Source organism: Furipterus horrens, unplaced genomic scaffold, assembly GCF_987537825.1.
Source record: "Furipterus horrens unplaced genomic scaffold, mFurHor1.1.pri manual_scaffold_11, whole genome shotgun sequence".
Lineage (NCBI taxonomy): Eukaryota > Metazoa > Chordata > Mammalia > Chiroptera > Furipteridae > Furipterus > Furipterus horrens.
Window position 1 is genome coordinate 29,399,582 of NW_028327181.1, and position 7,267 is coordinate 29,406,848.

The 7,267-nt window shown below is 50.6% G+C and overlaps 1 non-coding gene across 1 annotated transcript; it reads right to left on the reverse strand.

The window, feature by feature from the left end:
• Positions 1-5,693: 5,693 nt before the first annotated feature.
• Positions 5,694-5,824, reverse strand: LOC149997309 (small nucleolar RNA SNORA38). The gene has a single exon (XR_016507334.1). It is a non-coding gene; the product is annotated as a small nucleolar RNA SNORA38 (small nucleolar RNA).
• Between the last annotated feature and the right edge of the window lie 1,443 nt (positions 5,825-7,267).

The window sequence follows — 7,267 nt, forward strand, 5'->3', positions numbered from 1 at the left end:
GCACATGTCACTACTGGGCAACCCTTCTCACCATGCTGCAGTGTTTTGTGTGGGGGTGGGAGTCCAAGATGTATTCTTGCCATTTACTCTTCGCTGAGAGACTGGGAGCTTCTTCCTTCATCCCCACCCCCTCTGGCCTTCACAGTCCAAGGAAATGGGGGTCAGCCTTCCCCGACTTTGGAATCACAAGCTGATGTGTCTGGTCTGCAGCCGAGGGTGCTCCCCAGGTGCTTCTCACCTCTCCTTAAATACGTGTGTCTGTGCTTACCGCCGTCCCGCTGCCATTGCCACAGCTGCCACCGCCAGCACAGCTTGACCTCTCTGCCCCAGCTTCACCCCACCTACCTGTCTGGATGAGCACCACTTGTTTATAACTTCCATGTAGCTTTATTTTATGGAACTTCTGGTTATTTATGGTTTTGCAGTAGTTGTATTCCTTCTTAGTTGTGGAGGGAGATGGAGTGTGTCAGTCTAGGCCTCCTTCTTGGCCAGAAGTTGCTTCTGGGAATTTAAAGTCCTGTAAAAGAAATATAGTATGAATGGGCCTAGAGAACATTATGCTAAGTGAACTCAGCCAATCAGAGAAAGACAAATACCATATGATTTAACTTATATGTGGAATCTAATGAACAAACTCAACTAATAGGCAAAACAGAGACAGACTCATAGATAGAGAGCAGGATGACAGCTAAATACAGGGAAGTTAAGGGGTGGAGGGATTGAGCAAAAAGGAGAAAGGACTCATGGACCTGGACAACAGTGTGGTGATTGCTGGGGGAGAGGGTATAAGGGGACTAAATGGTAATGAAAAAAATACAATAAAAATATCTTGGAAATGAAGAAGAAAAAGAAACACATGCGTGTCAGAAGAGAGCACAGTGAGTGCCTGACATTACATAGTGAGTCTTTCATAAATTTTGCAAAGTGAATAAGGGAATGTGAAAGAGTTATAAATACATATAAATGAAAAAAATTGGTATAGCAGGATCTTAACTAAAGGATAAATGAGATCATTAGTAATTGAGATGTGGTAGGTAAGTTTCCAGGTAAAAATAACATTTGAGCAGTTTCAAAAGGGAAGGGGTAATTACCATATATTCATCACTATGTGCCAGATAATTTACATGTGTTATGTTAATCTTTGCAACCCTATGAGGCTTAAATATGTTAAAGAACTTGCTCAGGATCACATAACTGGTAACTGAGATCAAGAGCTTGGAGCTAGCACACCTTGGATATTTATTTATGTAGCAGGCACCATGTTAGATGTTTTACATGTATGACTTTAATCCTCTCAGCAGTCCTATGAAGAACACATCACGATCCCCATTTTTTAGATTGAGCTAGGTTGGATTAAGAGAGAAGGGGGGAGGATTAAGCAGCTTGATCAGGTGGGAGTTCTCTAAGAGGGCTCTCTGGCCCTGAATAGCAATATGAACAACATAAATAACAGCTAAGATGTATGAAGTTCAGACAGTTTGCATGCAAGACTCTCACTTACTCTCAAGGCAGGATCAATTATTTTCTCCATTTTTCATTTAGAGAAACTAACTAAGGCTTAGAGAGGTTAAGGAACTTGTCCAAGTTGACAAATCTGGTGGAGCGGGTGGCTCAGTTGATTGGAGTGTCGTCCCATACATCAAAGGACTGTGCATTCCATCCCCAGCCAGGGCACATACCCACGCTGTGGGTTCGATGCCTGGTCAGAGGTGCATATGGGAGGCAACCAATGGATGTTTCTCACATCTCTCTCTCTTTCTCTCTCTCTCTCTGTCACACCCCCCTCCCCGCCCTCTCTCTTAAATCTCAAGAGCCACATTTGGCAAAGCAACTTCTTGACTTACTTTGTCACTCCAAGGACACTTTCATCATTCTCTGAGTTACCTCAAGGCACAAATTGTACAATAGGTATGGTGACTTCCCAGAGAGGACATAGGAGCGTATGCAGAACATTGTACCCCACCGAGCAGGGAGGAAGGCAGCCCTGATGGCCCCAGTGCCACTGCCCTGGGAAGCTGTCCAGACCAGCTCTGTCACCGGCATCATGAAATGCCCGAGGGAAAAACATTTGTGAGTGAGCCAACTGGGCCAGGGGTGAGAACATCTGGGAAGCGAATGAATGCTGGAGCCGCTCAGCAGTCTTCCAGTGGGAAAGCCCTTTGGATTAACAGGCTGGTACTACCGGGTAGCACCTTAGTGTAGGCTAAGAAACAGGTAGGGACCATGTATTCTCTTTTGTGGCTACTCCAGAAATATCTGTATCAGAGACTGGTCAGAATGGAGTGAAGGACGGAGAGGAGTGTGGAAAATAATCAGTGAACAATGGGGGTCTTATGATGCATGTACTGTTACTGGATCTCTGGGAGACAGAAATGAAAACTGATTTTTCATTTTACCCTTTTGTGGCTTCAGTACTGCTACGCCTTTGCTGTTTTTCTTTCTTCACAGCCTTTCTGGAAGAAGCGAGGTGGTTCCGAGGAGGTGAGAGAAAAGGATTGACCTGGAAGTTGGCTGATGACATTTTCCTGGCGGGCTCAAGTGACCTGCCAGAGAGACGGGGTGCCCTGGGCAAAAGTGAGTTAAGGAGATCGTTTCCCTCTGGGCCACTCCGCGCCCGCTGTGCTCTGTTTCAGGTGTGGACACGTGGCTGCCCGGGCACTGGGCTAACTCAGGGTTCCATCCTCAGCTGCTGTGTGACCCCGAGCGAGTCCACGCACCTCCCTGGGCTTCAGTTTTCTCTTCTGCAAGAACAGCACTTTGACCCTGATGACTGCTCAGGCTCTGTCCTGCCTGAGGGTGCTGAGGTTTCAGCCCCATCCTGGAGACCCCCCAGATCACCCGTGGACTCCTGCCATTCGCCTTTCCACTCCCCTTCTCCAGTGCTGGTCTGGTTTCCAGGGATCTCCAAGCAGCAGGGCTTCTGGTGCTGTTTCCGCAGTGGACCTGATGGTTTTAAGGGCACTGTCGGGTGGTGTGCCCCGGAGTTATTCCGCGGTGCTGGACGCCGGAGCGAGGCAACCCCGGGGTGCGACAGCCTGAGGCAGAGCGGAAGCACGGAGGCGGCCAGGGGCGACACGAGAGGATATCAGAGGCGCGGGGAGGGGATGTGGATATATATAGCAGGAGGGACGCGGCGCGGTAGCAAATAGCCTCGGGCCCGCGGAGCGTCGCGCCCACGCAGAGCCGGGCTTCCTCCGCCGGCGCGGCCAGGCGGCGTCCTCGGGCTCTGCGCTCCCCTCCCTCCTCCAGAGGGGGCTGGTTCTTCTCTTGCAAAGCCCGGCTCCCGGAGACGCGGGGAGCAGCAGCCGGCAGCCGGTGGGTCCCGCGCGCTGTGACCGGGAGACCCTGCCGGTCTGCCCACATGAGCGCGTCTCCAAGCAGACCCAGGTAAGAACTTCCGACCTTCCGGAGCTCGGAAGGACCACGCCTGGATGCGGGGTGGCGAGGTGGGATCCCCGTGCTGCTGGAGGCTGTGGAAATAGTGGGGGTGGGGGTGGGGCCCGCTGTTTGTTCTCACCTGAATTTCCCTAGAGCAAGCTCAAAGTTCCAGAGGGCACGGCAAAGCTACTAACACGGCCTGTGGCCGCCTGGTCGTGGTGTCCGCCCCTGAGAGCTGGGGGCCCAGGCGATCGGACGAGTGGCGAGGGCAGGGCGGTGGGCTTGAAGACCGCGTCCACTCCGCTCCAGCGTTCCGGCAAGAGTTCCAGCTGGGGACACTGGCCTTCCCTCTCCCGGGCAGGGCTTCCCTCCCGCCTGGCCACCCTCCCCAGTCTCATGCCTGGTCCCCTCGGTCGTAGAAGTCTAAGATTTGAAAGAAAGACAGCAAACATCATGGGATGCATCCCTACTAAGACTAGGAACAGGTTCTGCTTTTCCTAATGTCCTCTTAGGAAGGAGGTGGGAGGACTAGCAATTCCCTAGTTCGAAGCTGAGGCATGCGTGGAGCCCCAGCCCAGAAGCAACGGGGTTAGTCTTACGGAGCAGATGAAGGCATGAGAGGGTGTGGCCACTGGAATGAAGTTGTCAGAGATCAAACAACGTGTTTGTATCCATCAGCCAGCCTCAAGCCTGGAGAAACTTCATTCCCGGAGAAGTTTCTTGGCAGGGTGCACAGGCTCCAAGGCCACCGAGGAGCGCGTGGGTTGAGAGCGGCTCTCTGGCTGCGCCCTGCCGGGCCTGCAGATGTTGTGAGGGGTGCCATAAAGAGGAGCAGGCTGCAAGGACTGTGCCTATCACTTGTACTGGGGAAACCCCTCCTTTTATCTGAGGAGATTTTAAAAGACTTATAAAAAAATATAATGTTTTGATGACAGCAACAGTAAAACTCCCCCACACCACTCTGGGCGAGGACAAAGACCTGTGCTAGAAGCTGGGCTGTCTCCTCTTCCAGCACCTCTGTGGGCTCAGCACCTTTGGGAGATGTGAACAGCGTGTTATGGGGCCTTTTCAAGAGGGGCCTACCTCAGCTGGGCTTCTCTCTTTAAGCTCAGAAACCTAATAAAAGAAACAATTTGCCAATGCTGCCTCTCTGTCCCCCACCCCAAGCACCACTTTGCCCCTAATTGATCTTGAGGCTCTCTGTGGAACGGGTCCCCCAGAGAAGGTCATCCATACTCCTCTAGTGTGAACTGTTTCCTCTCTTTCTCTCTCTTCCCCCCGCTTCTCTCTCATTAAACAGCATTTAGAAGGTTAGAGGGCAAAATATAGACGTGTTTCCGGTGTGAGCAAATTGGTCTTGTGCACAGGGTGAAGTTAACAAATATTCCCTCTCTTCAGTGGTGTGTCTGCCTCTGTTCCTTAACGTGAAGACAGTGTCTCTTGCTCACAGCTGGTGTCCCTAGCCCTGCCACCTTCATTGCTTCTCACAGTTTGAATGGCTGCTTGTGATGGTGGACAGTGAGGTCACTGGCGAGGTCACCAGTGTTTGCCGGAGGCCCCCTTCCTGAGGCTCATTTACTTTGTAACTTGCTCAGAAGATCTTGTCCTCCACTTGCAGCTTGGGCCAAGAGCTCTGCTGAGCATTGTGGGTGTTCAGTAGACCCAGGGTGTCCGAAGGGTATGTGGAAATTCTAGTGTTCTCTATCCACCCTCAAAGGCTGTTTGGTTTTGGAGATTTGGGACTGGGCTCTGGTGTTGGTGTTGGAAAGAAACCATTATCAATAACTTACCAATTACCTAGGCAAACTGGAGTGCTGCTATAGTACCCCAATTTGACATTGTCACCAAATATGAATGCCTTTGGTTTCTTGCTCATAGGCCTTTACTTTTGGGCCATATCAGTCATTTGATGTCTTTGTAGATTAGCTCACTATTGAGCCCCTGTAGTCTGTCCATGTAACTGAAGTCATCCACCCCAAGGGTACCGCCACACTCCAGAGCAGCTTCCGGTGCTCTGCCCCAACTGGCTGCTGCTTTGCACAGGTGTCATGCAGTTTGGGGCTGCTTGTGGCTCTGAGCTGTTATTTACGGTTCTGCTGTGAGTTATCCCCATCCCACTTGCCCAGCTGATGGGGTGCCTGCTGCAGTGTATGCTCTGTTTTGCTTTTCATTGTTCTCTCAGCTTCATTAGGATCTTTCCTTCCTCTCCTTTCCCCTCTTCACACCTGTGGAACCACATTTCCTTTTTTGCCGAGGTATGATTTTTCTTCAGATTGTACAAAAATGATGGTTTCCTTGATTTTTTTTTTTTTTTTCTATGTGGGATGGTTGATCTTAAGCCTGCAGGGAGCAAGCAGGCCCCAAACTTCTCCACATCCACATTTCTTTGCCTCCGGTTCTTGCGTGTCCAAAGACAGGGAACCACAGACACGCCTTCGTAGGAGGGTCGGTTTCCTTGATTTGATCCAGAACCCTCATGCACAAAGCAGAAACACTACATGGATCTTTCATATGCCTGGGTTCCACATCCCCTTTATTTTGCTGTATACAAGGCTTTGGCTTCTAATGGCCACCCCAGTACCCACTCTGCCTTGTACCTGGTAGGGATGCATTGCACATCTGTATAATGAATGAACATTTCCCATAAGAGGCAGGAGGGTGGAGACCATGTCACAGCAGAGAGAGGGTGGGGCCCTTCGTAGGCACCTGCTGTTACAGCGGTCGCCTCCTTTGGTGTGTGTGAAGATAGAGGTCTTTAGCTAGGGGAACACTTGTCAGTGGACTCAAATGCAGATGTGTCAAGTAGCAATAAAAACAGGAATTTAAGTTCTTTTCTAGAGTGAGTTGATGTTGATGAATCTGGGAGTTAGTGATCTGCTAACTACCTTTTCTGTTAGGCTTTCCTCAAACCAACGGTGGCGTTCTCTTCAGGGAGAAAGTTATTGGTGATATACAGGATTGGGGGGAGGGGGCGGAAGGATGGCCCCTTGTTCATCGCCACCAGAGAGGAGCCCACTCTAGCAGAGGAAAGGGTTCCATCAACTGTACTAACACACTTGAAGCAAACTGAACCCTTTGGTTTGAAACTAGGTCAGATATTGGACCCTTCCTGAGACACCAACGGACACGAAGCAGGAAGCCTCTCTCCTCCCTCCACACCTGCGTGGGCTTTTGGCGCAGCTCTGGGGCCCCTGGCAAAAGAGGAATTTCACTTTCTGAGCCAGAATAAGATTGTAATGAGGCTGATGTGGAGCTGGCTTCAAGGATCAAAATTAGAAAGTGCAATTTGAACATTAAAATAAAACTTTTACAAAATTAAAAATTGATTTGTCCACAACACAAGACCAGTGAAGTACTACCTGCCTTCCTACTCCCCCCAACACTCACCCCTCCACCCCACCAAAGTTGCTGAACTGAATGAATAAAAAAACATAATTGGCTGGATGAGAAGGTATAAAAAAGGCAGCCCTACAGCTCATCTGCAGTTTCATCTGGCTGATCTCTGACATTCTGTCTTTCCAGTGTGTGGGATTTAGGGAAGGGTAGGTGCCGGCGATGGGAAAGGGGAGAAAGGCAATTCCTAGAAGAGTTTGTGAGACCAAGCTGTCTGGAGACAGGCTGCCCTGGAAAGCAGGGGTGGACAAGGCAGGGTGTGGCAGGGAGCGTGGGAGGAGACCAGCCCAGCCCTGGGAAGAGGAAAAGAGAAATGACAGAGGAATGGCTCCTGGCCGAGGGCCGGCATCAGAGAGGAAGCAGGTGAAGTGGGAGGAGAGACAGGAAGCAGGCGGAGGAAGAGGGAGCCCAGGCAGTATGAACACACAACAGGGCGCAAAGGGGGAAGGAGCGGATCAGTGAGAGCAGCACCTTCCTTTCCTGGGTTTTCTTTCTC